This window comes from Marmota marmota, unplaced genomic scaffold (assembly GCF_001458135.2).
Source record: "Marmota marmota marmota unplaced genomic scaffold, marMar, whole genome shotgun sequence".
NCBI classification, from domain to species: domain Eukaryota; kingdom Metazoa; phylum Chordata; class Mammalia; order Rodentia; family Sciuridae; genus Marmota; species Marmota marmota.
Genome location: NW_026000057.1, coordinates 38,998,073 through 39,018,481, shown reverse-complemented (window position 1 = coordinate 39,018,481; position 20,409 = coordinate 38,998,073). Strand labels below are relative to the sequence as shown.

General features: G+C 40.6%; 1 pseudogene; it reads right to left on the bottom strand.

Moving 5' to 3' along the window:
* Positions 1-17,510: 17,510 nt before the first annotated feature.
* On the bottom strand, positions 17,511-18,473 carry LOC107141170 (annotated as a pseudogene).
* Between the last annotated feature and the right edge of the window lie 1,936 nt (positions 18,474-20,409).

Sequence of the window (20,409 nt, the reverse complement as noted above, 5' to 3'; positions counted from 1 at the left end):
CCCGGTTACTTAAGCCTTCTCTGATGAGACCCAGTAATTTCTAAGTATCTTCCTATTTATCATCTTTAAACCCTAAATCTGAATCTGAGTAATTCTCACATCCTTCCCAAAAATCAGTATCAAAGGACCATTTGGTCTGAATGAGTACATGCAGCAATGAGCTTTTCATAAAGACTAGAAGGTTTCTTTCAGTACAGCTCCCGGTTCCCTGGTAACTAGCTTCCATATATAGATAGTGTCCATTTGGTCAATAAGAATCGGGAGTTAAAAATCTGAGTCTCAACATCAGCATGCCTTTTTTTCTTGTTTCATAATCTGCTTTTTCTATTTCCATTGTATCAGATAATTGAAGCAAACATAGGTAGAGATGTTATAGACTGAATATTTTTGCTCAGTTGACTTATGACTCACTTTACATTTGACAATAGTCATTTAATCCTAACATACTTACCCATAAAATATACTTAGAATCAATAGTAAGGTGGAACTTAACACGTTTCCTTAATTTGTTTTGAGGATGTGGACACATAAACGTTTTATCACAGTCGAAGTAGTAATTAACAGAAGAAATAAACACCCAGATAACCAGGTGATTTTCCTCTGGACAAGGAAAACCAACATCTAGTTACAAAAGGAAAAACATATCTTTTAATACAAGGACAATGTTGATATTTAGAATTGAAGTTATTTTCCCTTTGCCACACTTTTACATTTTAAATGGGTGATTCATTCTCATTTTACAAAGTTTTCATTCCTGTGCTACTGTCTGCTGTTTGCTTTGCTCTTTGTTGTGGTGGTTTATACTGCTAAGTTTCTTGTGTTTTCTGTTTATCCTGTTTTAGAGGAAATAACTCACCTGTGCATTTGTGAAAGTTCTAGTTAATATTCATTTAGAGTTGGTTTGGTTACTTTGAAATTGTAGTTGCTTTATCCTGAAGTTTTCTCTGAAGGGCTCAAGTTGTGAAAACCATTAAGTGTTATAGTCTTTGTTCTAGTAAAATCTCTGCATTTTTTAATGAAAAATAAATAAAAATATTGTACCATTAGGGCTGGAAAAAAATAAATATATACCTGGATTTATAGAAATTTAGTTATTATTTCCATGGTCAGAATATTTTATTTGCTTAATTATAAACATTGATCTAAAATGATTATTTTCTATATTTAGCTATACATATTGATCTAAAAATGTTTTTCTGTTTGTAAGAAAAACAAAAAATCTCTAAGTATTTACACTGGACAGAAATTAGAATTGACATCCTTCTTCTGACATGCTTTATAAAGACAGCAATGCTCAGGGAGAGTACTCCTCTCCATCAGTGACAGAACTGAGCTCAGAAGCCAAGTCCTGTGACTCTTGGTCCATGTGTTTCCTCTTCCTTGTTGTGTTTAATCTAAAATATGTTGAGGCTGTGCTGATAAAGTACAGAATGCGTGATTCCATCTTTTCTGTGATGAATGTTGAGACAATAAATGCTTTACTTGGGAATGCTCACTCCACAGCCCAGATTGCAGTACCTGCATTGTCTCTTCAGGGGAATAAACTAAGGACCTTACTCAATCTATAGATTGGAGACACAAGTCTCAGGTTGGAGAAAATTTCCTGAAATAATGCTCAGACTGATTTGGCATTATCTCTTCTTTTTTCATCCATTTCTAGTAGGAATCATAAGCTTATTACCTCTATTGCCCCATCCTGACAGAGACTATCACTTCTTGCATTATCTTTTAAAAATTTGTTTATTTATTGTTGTTCTTTTTAGTTATACATGACAGTAGAGTAAAATTTGACACATTTACACAAACATGGAGCACATCTTACTCTAATTAGGATCCCAGTTTTGTGATTTATACCTGATGTAGAGATTCACCGTGGTGTATTCATATATGAACATAAGAAACTTATGTCAGAATCATTCCACTGCCTTTCCTATTCCTATCTCCCCTCCCTTCCCTTTCTACCTCTTGGTCTAATCCACTGAACTTCTACCCCCGCAACCCTGTGTGTTAGCATCCACATATCGGAGTCATTAGTGCCTTTAAATCTAATCAGATTAGAGAAGCAATTCCAGAAACCCAGAATCCATTCAAGAAACTCTTCCTTAACATTCTGCTTTTTATAGAACTATTCTTGTTAGAAAAGTAGTAGGTGCTGTACAAAACTGTATAGGCTACACCTTCATGTGACTGTTGGCACAGTGGGTTTGCTTATGCCAGCATTACCACAAACGTGACTCGTGTTGCTCTGTGATGTCACTAGGCCATAGGAGCTTTTCAGCTTCATTATGATCATGTGGAGTCACCTTCACATGTATGGTCTGTGGTTGTTAGATATGTCCTTAGGCTGTGCATGACCATTTATGAATTGGCATAATCAAGGGGTCCCTCACTCCATCCAGAGGTGAAGGCCAGTGCATTTCCACATCATAGCATCTTTCTGGGTTATTTCCTGCTTCTATTTTCATAGGAAACACAGACATGGTAGTCACTAAATTTCTGTACTGCATGCTAGTAATAAAGCAGTTACCATTAACATCTAGTTTACTCATGTTTTCCCTTTTGTAAATAATCATATATACATATATATATGTGTGTGTGTGTGTGTGTGTGTGTGTGTGTGTGTGTGTTTCATATGTATAACCTTAGTTAATTTGTATTAATTTATTTTTCCAGCTCTATTTCAATTATTTTTATTAATTTTTTTAAAAAAATTGTTTTGTTTAGACTTTCTCATTTATTAACAAGTAACTAAATCGTGGGCTTCTTTAGGTGTTTAAATAATAGTGCAGTATTATTTAAGATCCTGTTGTCAGAATAAATGATTACCGAACTGAGTTACAGTGATTTAAACTCAGTGATAAAGGTAATATAAGGTAGAAGAGAGAGGATGAAAGGAGAGAGACAAGGATCTCATGTCCTAACCTTTAAAGTCTGGACCTTGTGTAGGGGGAAGACTATCCAGGAGGACTGAAGACTTACCAGGAGGACTCAGAGAACATAGTACATAGTTTTACTCATAGCTATAATTTATTACAGCAAGAGATACAAAGCAAAATCAGCAAGGAAGACACATACTGGTAAAGTCCGCAAGAAATGGGCACAGGCTTCTGAGATTCTTCTCCCAGTGGAGTCACACAAGGCAAGCTTTACTCCCCCAGCACCGTGAAATATTGCCAACCAGGGAATCTGACCTGAGCCTAGCAGTCCAAGATTTTTATGGGGCACATGTCATGTAGGCATCCTCGGTCTAGCACGTATTCCAATTGCAGACTCTCAGAAGGAAAGCAGGTATTCAGCAAAACCCTACTCTGTAAATACTTTAGGAAGAGTAAGCCACTATCATTATCATCAGAGTTGTGGGTATTTTTCCTCAAATCCAAGTTCTTGGATGCTAGGCAAGAGCCAACATTGTAAACATGCCATTCTAAGGGTGCCAACGAGTCTCTCTATGATAACTCTTGCCCAAACAGACCTCCATCACTTTCATGTTTATATAATCTTGCACATTCCCTCACATCCCAGCCAATTTTCAAATAGTTTGTTACCCTTTGTTGTATGCTGGGGACAAAAATGTAAACAAACAAAAATCAAAGAACGTGCTGTCTGTCCAGCAGAAGAAAATGACAAAGAAAGGAATAAGTAAAATACGGTGTGGTAAGTACTAAATACTGTTAATATGTCTGAGAATATACACTTGAAGCAGGATTGTGATTCCTGATATTTATCACGTTTACAGAATAAAATCTACACACAGCATTGCAGTGTTTGTTAAATTTCTAGGAAATTGGCTTACAAATATGTTTGATAGTTGTAGAGGAAAAAAGAGAAAGCTCTTTGAAAGCTCATACATCCCATCAGGGTGCCGTGGCTCAAACCTGTAATCCCAGAACTTGGGAAGCTGAGGCAAGAGGATTGCAAGTTTGAGGCCATCCTTAGCAAAGTAGTAAGATCTTAACAACTTAGTGAGACCTGTCTCAAAATTTAAAAAAAAAGAAAAAGGGCTGGGGATGTAATTAATGATATGTTGCTCCTGGGTTAATAACAACAGACAGTCCAAGGAAAACCGATTAAGACCTTAACAAATTTTACTATCAGGCAAGTTATAAATATTTTCTAATTCAATGCAATTTATCAGTTTGGATGTTTCTGAAGAGTCAACACGATTTTTTTTGTAATATGTTTCCAATTCCCTTGTATTTATACAGCAGTAGCATCACCTTAATGCAAGTTGTAAGATACATAAATGACATTATTTGCAAAGAAATAAATAATGATCACTGCCTCTAAAAGATGAGGTCATCTTTTAAAGTACTTTAAGAAAAATGGGCTGGGGCAATTTTAGGCTCCATTCCAGGGAATCATAACCCATATTAATGTCTCTCCTATCTTTTTTTTTAAATTTATTTTGCAGTTTTGTCTTTTTTTATTTTTTTATTATTAGTTGTTCAAAACATTACAAAGCTCTTGACATATCATATTTCATACATTTGATTCAAGCAGATTATGAACTCCCATTTTTACCCCATATACATATTGCAGATTCACATCGCAATGGAGTATTACTCTGCAAAATCATGGAATTTGCAGGGATATGGATGGCATTAGATCAGATTATGCTAAGTGAAGCTAGCCAATTCCTAAAAAACAAATGCCAAATGTCATCTTTGATATAAGGAGAGCAACTAAGAACAGAATAGGGAGGAAGAGCATGAGAAGAAGATCACCATTAAACAGGGACGAGAGTGGGGGAGAGAAAGAGAGAGAAGGGAAATTGCATGGTAAAGGAAGGAGACCCTCATTGTTATAAGAGAAAGTGAGGGGAAAGGGGAAAAAAACAAAAGAGAGAAATGAATGACAGTAGATGGGGTAGAGAGAGAAGATGGGAGGGGAGGGGGGATAGTAGAGGATAGGAAGGGCAGCAGAATACAACAGACACTAGTATGGCAGTATGTAAAAAAGTGGATGTGTAATCTATCTTTTGATGGACACTTTTGTGCATCAAAAGATGGAATTTGTCATTTGTGTAAAACAGTAACAACAATCCTCTACTTTTACACTGCAAGATGTTCATTTGGAAAAAGTCAAAGAGTAAAAACTGAGGAGCAACACCAAGTGAGAAAGGGCGATTGTAACTCCTCTACCTCCATGGACCTCTCCTCCTGTTCTTGCCTACAGAGGAGCAGCGGTCTAGGTTTCTGTACCACCTCAGACCTTTCTGTTCCTCACCAGGAACCCCACATTCTCTCATCAAGCTCTGCTAGCCTGCTCTCCTCTGTGGGGGCATTGTTATCCTTGGTGATTTTCTGCAGGACGTAGAAAGTTCACTAGAACACATGCAGTAAATACTCCTCAAATTCCATGGGTTCTTGGACATGAGTTTATTGATGCAGGACAGCCAGGACCCCAAGCTGGCCAGCACTCCTGACCCAAGACACAGTTTTGGTTGCTGCCATCCACTGATGCCATCTTTCTGGCCTGGATGTCACAGCCAAAGCATGCAAAGTGCAAGATGAGGGTGAGGAGAGACCGGGTGATGCTGTCAGAAGAATCCAACTGAAGAGGTGAGCCAGGCATTCCCAGTCCAGGAAACAGATATACTCACTCTCCGGCATAGAGGCTGGGAATTGGCTGAACTAGGACTTTGCAACAGTCCACTCAGTAAGTCAACCTTTCTCCTGAGGTTGGGGATGGTGGTGAAGTGGCAGCAGTAACACTGTGTTTGTCTCAGACAGTCTCCAAGGTACCTGTCAGGAGCCCACATGCATCTTCTGTACCTGGTGCAGAAGCAGCTTCTGGAACTCCTGCTTCCTATGGACTCTGAGGCCCTCACTGGGCCAAGTTAGCTCTTCCGGAGTTGTCTTCAACATGATCAGGCGGAGAGGGGTTGTCGCAAGGGACTGGATCAACTGTAAAATGTTAGTAAAAAGGTAGAACATGGGTCAATCTTGATGTCCCATATCAAGAATAACTTTGCAGAGTTTGTTCTGGGTCAAGTAAGGTAAGGTTTCATGGTAAACCAAAAGGAGTTTGGGCAGGCCCTTTGGGGTTTCCATCTTATCCTGTGATGGGATCTCAAGCCACATTTTATTGATCAGATTCTCAAAAACCACTAAACTGTACATCATTGCAGTCATTCCCGACGCTGGAGAGAAAACCGAGGCAGAATCTCCAGGCTCCTATTTGCTGGACAAAGTTATTAGGAAGCTCCTCAGTCTCGCGTGTTCTTGTGCGATCGTGGGAGAACTCTGTCCGAAAATCCCCAGTGCCCAGGGGGGCTTCTTCAGATGCCAGGCTGGCCGGGGAGTGGGTGGCTCAGGGTGAGCTGGCCCTTGGGCTTGGGACGTGTCCCGCCGCCCAGTTCAGCTCAAGGTCCCAGCAAGCTAGGGAAGTCCCCCGACCCTGCAAAGACAACCGTGACCCCACCGGGGCCCGTGGGGACCCTCTCAAAGAGCCTCCTGGAGGATCCCCAGGGCAATTCATCCAGACCCGCCGGTTCCTCCCCAAGAAAATTGGAAAAAGCAGGAAAATGGGGCGAGGAGGTCAGGGAGGCTCAGGGCCGCCTGCCCGGGGACCCGACTCCCGGGCTTCCGCGGACAGAAGCGGTGGCTGGCCCCGCCGGGAGGCTGAGGGGGTGGAGGCTGAGGGCCCCGGCGGAGCTGCTCCCCTGGTGGCCCGCGCTGTCCCCGTTCGCCGCCCCCCCCAGAGCGTCCTGCGCGCCGGCCGCGGAGTTCATCGACTTTCCATGTGACACCTTCCGCGTAGAGTCGGAGACCAGCCCTCTGTGTGCAGCCACCACCGAGGCACCGGGCCCTGGAGCTGGGAAACACCCGAGGGCCGCTTCTCTCCGCTTGCCTTCCTGTTTAGACCCTCACCTCGTTCACGAAGGTCGTTGCCTGAGCAGGATGGGAGAGTGCGCGACCTTCCTCTGCACGGACACGGACCCTCGACTCCCGGTAGCGAGACGCATGGTGAGACGGGGGAATCGGGAGCCCGGGACCACTCGGAGCTGCGATGTGCCTGGTTCTGTTTTTAGCCTGGGACTCATCAAAGCTCAGGAATATAAAAGGAAACGCAGTGGAATCTCTCTAGCTGAATCCCGTTGAAGAGGTTCTATCAGCCACGCCCCCCAGACTCCCCATAAGTTTGAAAATCACCAACAAAGGAAATAGGCGAAGAAGAAAAGATGGGTAGAACCAGTTCTCCACACAGCCCCGGTGTTAGCTTCTCTTTACTATGACATGTACCCGAGATGATCAACTTATAAAGAGAAAAGGTTTATTTCAGATCAAAGTTTTGGATATTCTCGTCAGTACTTGATTGGCCTTATTAATAAGTTTTTCAGGCTGTAGCCAAGCAGCACATCGCGACAGGAGTGGGCAGTGGAGAAAAACTGCTTACCTCATGCCTAGGAGCAGAGGAGACAGAAGATGAAACCAGGGTCCCAATATTCCCTTCAAGGGCACACCCCCCAATGACCTATTGTTTTAGTCACCTTTTTATTGCTGTGACCAAAATACCCAATAAGAACAGCACAGAGGAAGAAAAGTTTATTTCTTTTCATATGTTCAGAGAGGTTTCAGTCCATAGATAATCAACTAACTCCGTTATTCTGGGCTCAAGGTGAGGCAGAATGTCATGGAGGAAGGACACTTTTGAAGTCCACTCTTCCTCCCTCTGCCTCTCCTCCACTAAGCAGCCTCGGGCCCTCACTTTCTGCACTAATTCAAATGTTGAACCCCTTGTTTCCCAGACACCTGTCTGAACTGGGTAGGGCTGTCTTCAGTGCCTACAGTCACACTGAAGAGCATTTCATAGACTCCTGGACCCCTCCCTGGGCATGTACATCTCTGAGGTATGGCTCTCAGGAGGGCACAGGTGTGAAAAGCACTGTTTCAGTTCATATTGTACAACTTCCTGGCCCAAAACTTATAATAAAATACTTTGTGCTGAATTGTATTTTGAAGTACATTGAAGATTTTGAAATGAGTGGATGAGGAAAAGCCATTTCAGTCAAGGGGATTAGCCAAGCATAGAAAGAGGGGCAGGAAAGAGTGGTGCTCACAGTGACTTTTGGCAGCTTCTAATGGATGTTAGATTGCTGGGTTGACATGTAGTGTGGGGTCCAAGACGGTTGTAGGGGAGTAGATGAAAACAAGGTTGAAGAATTGTACTGGCCGGTCTCCATTAGCATGAACAAAACACCCGAAGCTGGGCACTTAAGTAAAAATCAGGTTTGTTTACCTCACAGTGTTGGAGGCTGAAAGTCCATAATCAGACAGTTCCTAGTTCAGTCTCTGGTGAGGGTCTTTGAATAGATGGCACCATGATAGGATGCACGTGAGGAAGAGAAATCTCATGGCAAGACAGGGAGTCAGAGGGAACAGTCTTACGTTTTTCTTCCTTTTTTTTTTTCCTTCAAATTGTTTTAAATAGCTACTCTATCTTGAGACTTAACCAAGAGTCCCATGAAAATGGCCTTAATCTTTTCAAGGGCACGGTCCTAATTGCTTTCACTAGATCCTACCTCCCAGCACCTCAGCACCACCCCAGTGAAGACCAGCCTCCAACTTATGAACCTTTGGAAAACAAACCACATCCAAACTACAGCTGCAATGATTGGTATTAGAGGAGGAAGTCCTTCAGTTTGAGCTAAAGCTTTGGGGGTTCATTTTCTAGGAAAGGGAGTCAGGTTTTTTTTAATGAATGATACCATGACATAACTATGATTGAGGACCACACATCAACCGTCATGTGTAATAGCAACTGAGAGGGGAATAGATGCTAAGACAGGATGCGAAGGTGAGACACCACTCAAAAATGGCTCAGGTGCTGGAACACAGGGAACCAGAGGGTGCTCCATCAGCTGCAGCAAAGTGCAGACCAGAAAGAAGTGATGGAATATAAAGTTTGTGTCACACAGCTCTGTGTGAGCTGATGCCACACTCAAGGGGCGACGACATAAAACATTTCTACATTTTCTTAAGGTTAAGTGTCCAAGTTAAGTAGGAATGATTTTTTTTTTAATTGGAAAAATCAAAATTCCATTCTTAAGATTTTTTTAAAATATATATCTTTAAATATTTATTTTTTAGTTGTAGTTGGACACAATACCTTTATTTTATTTATTTTTATGTGATGCTGAGGATCGAACCCAGGGCCTTGCACATGCTAGGCAAGCACTCTACCGCTGAGCCACAACCCCAGCCCTCTTAAGATTTTTAATGGAAAACATTTCCATTCTTACTCTTCAATGCAGCATAACCTGTGGGTACATTTTGAATAAATGTGCTAAGTTTTCTAATTTATTTTTAATTTCCAGGATCTAATTTATTATAAATTTCTGAAGGCTTTGCAGTCCTCGATTAAACTATATCAGCATAACTGAGTCAAGAACTTAGATGTACTTTTTTTCCTGTGTGGTGCTGGGCATTGAACCCAGGGCCTTGTGCATGCAAAGTAAGCACTCTACCAACTGAGCTATATCCCCAGCCCTGAGATGGACTTTTAATTTGAGGTCCTATCTGTAATGGTTCTACCTTGTCTTCCATTATTGCTATTTACCTATAGCATTTCTTACCTTTAACATTGCCCTGTACTCACACTGAATTCAAGAAAATCTAGCCTGAATTAACTTCTGGGACAGTATGTGGTAATTTGAGGAGGCAAAATAAATTTTCAGCAAGAGTTTCTCCAAAAGGGAGAAATAAAATAAAATAAATAAAAGTTTGAACAAGACATTCCAGCAGCCCAGCTCTCCCAGGCACCTTCAAGAGTTATTCCCTGTGTTTCTGTACCCTTTCTGCACCCACCTTAGCCAGATTCTCTTTATGAAGAAGAATCCCACTTCCATGTTTTAATTCGGCCTTCAGTGTGAGAGTGATTTTAATGAAAACCCCTCATTTCTCTCTCTCCAGCTTCCCGGGAACATTGGCTTTTACTCTTGGGGAAGGGAAACATGGAAGGTCAAGTCACATTTCTCTTTGTCTTCCTTTAAGCAGAGATTTCTGGTAGCCAAAAGGACCCCATGGTGAAAGTGGGGGTAAATAAACTTCCCATAAATTTTATTCTGTGTATTAATAAAAGTTACTGGTTCTCAGCATTCTATATCAGTTTTTGTCAGAATTTACCAGAGTGGAAACAATCCAGATATCCTTAAGGAAAATGAATTTAAAAATCGTGCTACACCCATATAATGAAATACTCATTAGTGGAAAGAATAAACTATCGATTTATGCAACATGGATAATTCATAAATCCATTTAACTATAAAAGCAAAATCCAGATACTGAATGTGATCTATTCCATGATTCTACTTGTTACATTTTAAATATGGAAATACTATAGGCATGAAGAGCAGACTGGAGCCTGGGGAGGAGCTGCTCAAAGGAGCAAAGCACAGTGGATGTCTGGGGTGATGGAACCATTATGTACCACGACTTGGTAGTCATGTGTGTGGCCCTGTACCTGTGTTAAAATCCATAGCTGTGGAACATTAAGTGCACAGATGATCTATGCTAACTCCTAAATGATCTGTGTTAATTCTAAATAAAGATCCATGAGGCAGAGGAATGACCAAAAAGGCATATAAACAATCACAAATGAACCTAGTTCTATCCCTGATGAACCACATAACCACACTGACAGATGGGGAAGAAAACAAATTAACCTAAGCCACTTTAAAAAAAATGATCTTGCCTGGATATCATAAGACCAAAGACAAAAGGAACTGAAAACAAATACTCTGCTCTTATCTAGTTGGTATACTGGGCACCAAGTTAATTCTGAAATTATGTTATGTCAATATTAAGGTTGGAGAAAAGAACATACAAAATATGTTTCACCTAAGAACATGAGTCCTCTAGAGAGAATCCACATTGAGTGGTGGCTTGGCCTTTGCCTGAGATAGAAATCCTGAAGACATGGCTCCAGCCCATCTTAGGACAAGGGAGTCACACAGATAATGTGAATTTCTTAGATTCTTCTACCTCTCATTACAGTTCTCTATTACTCTTCCCTGATTGACTTTTAATGGGATGGACCTCCTGCATGTGACGTCTTTCCACACCTCCATCTCCTCATGATATTCCTAAGCAACACAAAAGCACATATCTTGGAATGTAAAAACCTCAGCAATTTTGGCTCCAAGTATGTGGTTATCAAGGCTCTGAAATGTAGACTGTGGCAGAGTGGGAATGTTTCCCAAACAGTAATCAAAATCTTCAAGTGATAAAAATGTGAAAGTGGTGAAGCTTGGTGTAGCTTATCCTGGGGAACAGGAGTGTAAACCTCATTGAATGAAGAGAACCTAAAGAAACAACACTGCTAATTGCTAAGGAAAAACTAATGAATTTCAAATAGGTTTGTGGGGGTGGAACTGTGGTTTCTTTAGACTTTATTAAATGCAATTCAACCTAAAATATAATCTTTATATTGTGAAAATAGCTGAAAAGATTATGGTGGTGTTTACGATACAAATGAGAAGTCTGCACTCCTGAAAATTTTGTTTTTGTTTCATGCAATAATTCCCTAGATTGTCTGGAGTTTTCAGATCAAGAAAATACACCTTTGGAGCAGGGATTATGGCTCAGAGGTAGAGCACTCATCTAGCACGTGCGAGGCCCTGGGTTTGATCCTCAGCACCACATTAAAATAAAGGTATTGTAGTTGGCTACTTCTAAAAAATAAATGTTAAAAGAAAAAAGAAAATACACCTTTTACGGGAGACAATGCTGAAGAGTTCCACACAGTAGCTTGCCACATCTCTAATGGCCAGATCACCATTGCAGGATCTTGATTCAACTGATCATTGAATCATACTCTGAGAGTCAGAATGGATGTATTTAACATCAAAACTACGTATGACTTCCCCCACCCCAACATTCAGGCTCGCTTCTATGTATGCAAACACCTTTTCTGCTATTGAGTCATATAGCTTCAACCATGAAGAATGAAGCTCTCAGAATCTGGTGATTTTCACACTTACGCCACTCTCCCCCATGGCCACCTGCAAGTCCTCGGCCATTGATTCTCCACCCGTTGATGGAATGAAGTCTTAGGCTCCTGCCTAAGATGATCCTGTGTGCTCCCTTTTCTTTTCACATCTAGGTTTGTTTGTCAAGAAATTTAGAACCATTGCCTGAACCCAAAGGAAGGTGACTTATTTGGAAAGCAACACTATGCCTAACACATCTCTACTTGAAATAAAACTTTATTATTCATCATAAGTGAAAATTTGCCTTAAAGAGGAGAAGTAAAGTGAATCTCATGTGTCTGTGAATCAACTGGATCGTGTCAACTCTGTGTTCTTATTAACTATTTTGTCCCAAGCTCACACTCTGAACAACATTGTTCAGAAGGCTGCAGCTTAGACGGTGGATATCCTGACTCATGTGGTAGAATTGGAGTGTGCCTTTCCCTCAGGAAGATTCTCCATCCCTGCTCTGCTCAGCGTGGCACTGCCCTGGATGTGGCCAATTACATGAGAGAAGTGATGAGTGTTTATTCTAACAAGCACATAGTTCTCCATATTTATCTTTCCTTAGTCTCTGTGGTCCTGGAACACACACTAAGGTGGAGCTTCTGTTAGCCTGAGTCCCTGAGGGCCTAGGACAATCAACCCCCTGTCTTCCAGAAGGCTATTTTTGCCATGCAATGACTAAGAAAGAAGTTTATTTTGTCACTACAGCAAAACGTTACCCATACTGACATAAGCATATTTATTTACCTTTTATATCTTGTACTTTTATTACATAGATCTTGCTTTATTGCTACGAAACAGAAAACTACATAATACCTTCTATTATATAACTATTCAAAATAAAATTAAGTTTATGACTAAAATCTCTATACTATTACTTTATTTGGTATAGTATTTAAAATGATGTTCTGGTATACTCTTCATGGAGAATAAAAAATAATTACATTGTGACTTCATAAATTATGAACTTGAAAAATTGTTCTGGGAAGGAAGCAAGTATAGAAATGAGTCACTGATATCTACATTTATTTCAGAACACTGACAGTCAAAAATCCAATTAGAAGCAGGCACGGTGGCACATGCCTGTAATCTTAGCAAATTGGGAGGCTGAGGCAGAAGAACGACAAGTTCAAGGCCATCCTCAGCAACTTAGTGAGACCCTGTTTCAAAATTTAAAAAAATAAATAAAAAGGGCTGGAGACATGGCTCAGTGCTTAAGTGCCCTGAGTTCAATCCTTAGTACCAAAAAGGTTTTTAAAATCCAATTAGATATCAGTTTTTCTATTAGAAACAAATCCTCATATTTGTTTCCTATTGTGCTTGTAACAAATCCTAATCCCCTTGGGGACATAAAAGATGGCAAATCTGCTTAGCTTTGTTCTGGAGGCCCTGGGAGACAACTCCTTGCCTTTATTTTTCTTCTGGAGGCCTCTGACATTCCTTACATAGCCCCTAGGTCCTCCATTTTTAAAAGCCACTCCTAAATGTAGGGCAACAGGCAAATAGATTAAGGGGTGACAGAAGTAAATTTGACAGCTGATTTGTGCACTGTTGTATTTCATTTTAAAATGCGTTTTCATTAGGAAAGATGGTGGAATGAGGTGGACATTATTACCCTAGGTACATGTATGAAGACACAAATGGTGTAACTCTACTTTGTGTTCAACCAGAGACATGAAAAATTGTGCTCCATTTGTACACTATGAACTGAAATGCATTCTGATGCATTGTATAAAAAATTAGAATACATAATTTTTTTAAAAAAATACAATTTCAGAAAAATGTTGAAGGGTAAAGAATAAGGGGGAGGTCTTGTTTCCCAGAGTTGACTCTAGACTCATGACTTTGAGTAGGTATTTTTGCACATGATCTTACATCAAAGAAACAAACACAGAGCCTACAATACACAGCATGGATGTGGACAGTGGCTGTAGAAACTACTTGGCTCTGTAAATCCCTCTCATGAGAGAGAATTTATGATGACAGGCCCTAGGTTGCATGACTAGACCTCTGTTTTTTTCTATTTTCAGTGCTAAGGGTTGAACCCAGGGTCTCCCACATCTAGGCAAGGGCTTTTCCACTGAGCAACCCCCCAAGCCCTATCAATCATTGTCTTTAATGTTGACCTGAAGAGCTTCAGGCCACAGCTACTGCAATTTCCTTTGCCTTCCACTCTTATTTTCCTCCCTGATGAGTTATGATTTCCAAGTTGGGAGGCACTGCTTTTAGGCCTCGGCTATGATGATCAGATCAGAAGTGGTTTGTATAAACTGGAGAATGGCCTATGCCATAGTCAGCATGGATTGCCATAGGGAGTACCAAGTCTGGGTGGCTTAAGCAAATGAAGATTGATTTTCTCACAGTTTGAGATGTACAGCATGGTTGTGTTCTGGTGAGGGCTTCCTTCCCGGCTAACAAATAGCCACTTTCTCTCTGTGTCTTCGTGTGACACAGAGAGAATGAGCTGTCTGCTGTTTCTTCTCATAAGGACATTAATCCCTTTGTGGGAACCCCACTCCTGAACTCCACTAAACCTGGTTACTTCCCAAAGGCTCCATCTAAATACTGTACATCTGCATATTAGCTATGCACGTTGATATTGCTGGTTCCTCTCAATAAATGTCATTTCTTCATTACAAGAATGACAACTCTTTCTTGGAAAGAAGAAAATGCAATGCAGAAACATAAAAAGGTTCTTGTAAATTTTTTTTACAGCCTCAAGACAATGAATTTTATCACCTTTAGTCTACCAGGTTTTTCAATATGCTTGTTGAAAAACCACAATATTTAAATAAGAATTAAGTTCATGAAAGTTTACAAAACATAGCCAATGTACCCTACCTTGTAATTTTATCTTAAATATGTCAACTTTACTTTTGTAGCATGGTCAGACATTTAAAAATATTCACATCATTTTAAGATATAAAACAGTGGCAATTCACTAAGTTCTCCATTATAAAAATTAATATAGCAATTCTCAAAATACTGAAAAAATTGTTTTATGAAAATCAGACCCACGTCACAATAATGTATATCCTTTATTTTAGATACATCTACAAAAGGCGCATTTTGATTACTAGTATTTACCAAAAGATAGTACTTTGAGTTTTGAATTTTTTTTAGTCATTTTTCCTTTTTTCTCAAAACTGAGCAAATGGAAAGTTGTAGAAGACAGGAGGACACAGGTTTCCAATTAGCTCCTCAAAGGCAGCAGTGTGCTCATTCATCACACCTGTGAACATCAAGACAATGATTCAAGGAAGAGAGACTGCTGATTTGTCCTACAGCCTAGAATAACTACCTGAATACATTTTACCATTTTTACACAAAATGACTCTTTTTTTTTTTTTTAATCATGAAACAGTGAACCTAAAAAACAAAAGACCAAGACTACCAATTGCTTGTTTTAGTCCAAGTCTTGATGTTACTAGCTTTGGGACTGAAGAAGAAATTAAACTTTTCTCCTCTGGAATCACATCTTTATATCACACTCATTTCAATTTAAATCACTCAGTGACTTAATAATGTTACAAATTCCAAGAATGTGAGACATACTGATATTCAAAATAAAATATAAAAGTAAACTTCAAAATCAAATATAAATGACTTGTGGTTTACTCTCATGTTTCCCTCTAATTTAGGCTAATAATAATCTAAAATCAACTCTAATTATAACAACATCTATAATTTCAAGCACCACTATTATTTTTAAGAACTTATTATTAAGAACTCCAAAATGCAGGTTGCGTACAGCACTTGCCTAGCATGTGTGAGGCACTGGGTTCAATTCTCAGCACCACAAATAAATAAAATAAAGGTCCACTGACTATATCTATCTATATCTATCTATCTATTTTATATATATATATTCCAAAATGCAATCCAATATACACTTTGGGGTATGGTTTTCTTTTCATACTTTTAATAGTAATTGAAGTACTAAAATGAACAATACCAGTACCCTAAAGTATGGATTAATCACTTGATCCCATGTAAGAAACAAAAGGGAATTTTTAAGGTTATTGTAAAATTTTAAAATACTAGAGATCTACCTTATATTTATATTATTCCCCTCAAGTCTCATTTAAGTGTATATTTGTTTTTTAAAGGGGGAATGTCTTTAGATGTTTTTCCTTACTAAAACAAAATAATTCTTCAAAAATATTCTAAGGTGCCAGGTGTGGGAGCACACACCTGTGATCCCAGTGACTGGGGAGGCTGAGGCAGGAGGATCTTAAGTTCAAAGCCAGCTTAGTGAGGTCATAAAGAACTTAGCAAGACCCTGCCTCAAAATAAAAAAGGGTTGGGAATATGACTTAGTGGTTAAGTGACCCTGGGTTCAATTCCTGGTACATCTCCCACACATACATACAAAAATTCTAAGATATAAAACAGAAAATGGCCATCTGTCACTTCAACAAAATATTTAATTTTTAGGTCCCCCCAAATGACCACTTCAGCAGCACTTATTCAAGTTCTAAAATAGCAGCTTCTAAAATTAAGGCAGTATTGCTTTATTCTTACCTATTTTTCTACTGACCTCTCTGTTAAAGTTCACAAGGATGGTTTCAGACTTACCAACCCTCAAAGGCTTTTTGTAATGCGATTTAAGAAGAGTTAACAAGAACATTTTCCTCAATGCTGAAAAAAATATAGAAAATGTTATTGTATTAAAAGTCAACAAATATCTAATTTTTCTACTTGAAGTTATACAGTAATCATTGTCATTGTAGCTGTGTAAACCACGAATTTACCTCTTAAACTAACAAACACAAAATACAAATTTTCCACAAAAAATACAATGTACAATACTTATCACTTCTTTCCTGATATAGACATTTAATATTTGGACAAAAACTAAACTTTTGATTACATTCAAAATGTAACCTTTTTAAAGACTTAAATTATTCGAAGTTTTTGCATCTGGAACTCCTAACAGCAGATTTACATCACTCCAATGTTTTAATGATGCAATATGCCCTCCTGCTACCAGGAGGGGAAAAAGTGGCTTCCTGCAATGGATGGTCTGGGTAAAGGAGCTGCCAGGCTGTATAATTCCACCCTGACTTCCCCTTTTACTGCCTTCCAGGATCACACAAGGCATCTGTACCAGCTGAACAGGACTCTTCCCATATCTCAACGCCTGAATAAGTTTTTAAGATCTGACCCCTCATCACAGACATCTGACTTTCAAAAGTAGCTTTGTTAAAACTCTGTCATACTAAAAAAGTTCATAAAGATCATCACATAGATCTTGCACAAAGCTTATGTCAGAAATCCATGTCAAAACCAAGTTTCTTATTTCTTCAGAAAAAGAAACTTTTTCTTGAGGAAGTCATGCCCAGTGACATGGATATGTTCTGCATTCATCAGGACGTTTAAAGGGAAATGCTAGGCCATTATCAATTGCAGCTATTTTTGTTAGGTGCAGGACAGGCTGAGTAAGCTGTCTACAGGGCAGGCCAAACAAAGTTAAGCTGCAGGATGACCTGGCCACTCAAACCTTCTGTCTGGTTCTTTATCACCTGTTTGCTTCAAGCCCAAACGCCCAGGCCCCTGCTCAAGGCCAGCACTTAACCCCCTTGTGTGCCAACCAGGCAGCTTGCAAACCCAGAGACCCTGTTAGATTTAGGCAGCACAACAGAAGGGCTATAAAAGCCTTTCCCAGCTGCCCCCCTCCCACTTCTTTCCTTCTTTCTTTTCTCTTTGTTGCACTGCTGCAGTAAAGATCTCTTGGTTGCTCCCAGTGTTGTGGTCACTTTTCTTTCAATTTTAATAAGCAATTCTTTTTCAGTGATCCAGTTTGAGTCCTTGCGGTCAATTTCCTTTTTACATTTCTCCTTTTCATAGCTGGCTAACCAATTATTTCCCATGTCTGTATTTCAGGTGATGAAATCCAAAACAACTAATCTTTCAGGTTATGACTGAAATTGTTTTCTAATATTCTCAGGCTAAGGATCAGCTTCAAATTTCCTAAGCCAATATTCAGCCTCCTTGAAACCTTCAACAAATAATTGAAAGGAACCCTTAGAAGGGAATCCTATTCAATGAAACTTTCTACCTACTTTTAGCACTTTTTGCCTCTTGCTTTTGCACGGTCAATTGCACTGTAGTGAATGTCTCACTGACAAACCAAACCACCTTTGCTTTTGGCACAAGGTCCAGAAGAAGGTTTTCATCCGCTAGGTAGACCCCAGCCTCAGAAAGGAGTCCTGGTCAGGAAGCAGGCAGGCTCTGGCAAAGCAGCAAGGGCAACAGACTTTGTGGACATATTTGGTCCGTTTTGGATTCAGTTGACCACAAGGCTCTTCTAATTTCGGTTTAAACACACCAATAATTTTCCTCTTGGGATCCTTTACAAAGTAACTTCCACTTGATCCTTAGAGATTCTTTCTGGAAAAACTCCCTCTTCGATTGCTTGTTCCGCTCTCAGTATAACATCAGCAAATTCTGGATCATGCAAGAATGCATTCACCGCTGAAGTCCCGGGCGTCAGTCACTTTGCTGTGTTGTCCTCTTCAGTGTCTGACTGCAGCTTGGACTCGCTTTGGGGGGGAGCCTGAACCCGAGGGATGGTGCGGGCGCAGGGCGGTAGGCGAGCAGCTGCCCCCCCCGCCAAGACCGCGAGAGACAGAGGAACCGGATCCCGTCCTTGGGCCGGAGCAGGGATTCCTGGCCGCGGGGCCTGGCCGAGGGCGGCCGCGCCCTAGTCTCCAGCTGCCCCTGGCAGCCTCAGGCGTGCCCCCCGCGCCTCTCCGCGGCCGGGCCCAGGTGATCCGCCGCAGCCTCGGCGCCAGCCCCTCCTCTTCCTCGGTTCGGGCCAGGCTCGAGGGCTCCGCCACGGACTCCTTCTCCGCCTTCTGCGCTGAGACCCAGAGCTGCCCGGTGCCCGCACCCGGCCTTGGCGTCGCGGGGAAGTGGAGCGGGCAGGTGACACCAAGGCCACCTCACTAGTTCAAGGACCGGATGGGTGCCCGCCTCAGCTGTGGCCGCCAGACCCCATCGGCTCTGGTGGGCGGTGGGGCGCTGTGGGGCGCGGTGGGGCGCGGTGGGGCGCGGTGGGGCGCGGTGGGGCGCGGTGCTTTAATGCCTTTTCTAAGTAGTAGATTAAGTATGTATCGTTTTTTTTAAAAAAAAATGAATAATAGAAGACCAGTTGAGAAAGAGGAATAAGTGGAGAAGGGGATGGAAAGAGGAAGTTCTAGGGACTTAAGTGGAGTAAATTATATTTCATGCATGCATGAATATGTCAAAATGAACCCTGCTATTATACACAATATAATGTACACATAATATAATACTTTAAAATGTGACCCAAGCAACATTTAAAAAGGTGAAACTACTAATAAAAGATTTTTTTTAATTCAGCAAAGCATTAATCAATGATTGAATTTATTGCTCTGAATTGAAGTTTCTCCATTTTAGGAAAACTTACCTAAATGAGGAAGCGCCTTTGAATCTGACTCTGTATAATTGCTAATAAGTCAACAAGAGAAGAACCTGGCTTCTGTAAAAGGTCATTCCAGATTCTGCTAACTGGTAAGTTTAGCAGAATACATACACTCCACATCTGTGCTACTCACTGACCACCTGTGACTATTTAAATTTAAATTTAACTTACCTAAAACTCAAATGATTAAAAAATCTCAGTTCTTTCCTTGAGTTTAAAGAAGGTATGTGGTGAAAGTTTAAAATTGAATTCCTGCCTATAATATGCTCATTGTTGATAAAAGGCTAAATATATTGGGAAGTATATGGACTCTTCATTAAGTAAGAAATATAGTAAATTTCATACATGTCAGGCACTGTGTGATATGTATGGCATGGTTGCAACCCTCTGTTTATGTTTCTAGGAAGCTTTGTATTTAATATGGCATCCTGATTCCAGCTTTGCAATTGAGTCTGTGGGTTTCAGACAATGGGGATGTGCCCATGATCAACTCAGAGAAGAACGGGACAGAGCCCCAGTAATCCTAGGACTGGGGCTGATGGCTTTGATCAATAGAGGATACATATTTTTAATTTTCAAAACAAAATTTCATTGGGCTAATCATTTCTCCATCTCTAAGTGTGTGCAAGGGCGTGTGTTAATTATGTGAGCCATGACAGTGTTGCTTTGCCTGAAACTGGGACATGATTTGAGCCTTCTTGTGTCACTGTGGAGGAAGTCATGTTGTGTGCCCTCAAAAGTTTCAAACCCAGCTCTGTGCAGTGATGCACAACTGTAGTTCCAGAGACTTAGGAGTGAGCCTGAGGCAGAAGGATTGCAATTTGGAGGTCAAATTTAGCAACTTAGCAAGATTGTCCAAGAAAAGAAAAAGGAGGAGGAGGGAGGAGGGGAGGGAGAGGAGGAGGGGAAGGAGGAGGGGGAGGGAAGGGGAGGAGGGGAGGGAAGGAGGAGGGGAGGAGGGCGGGAGTGTATGGGAAGGAGT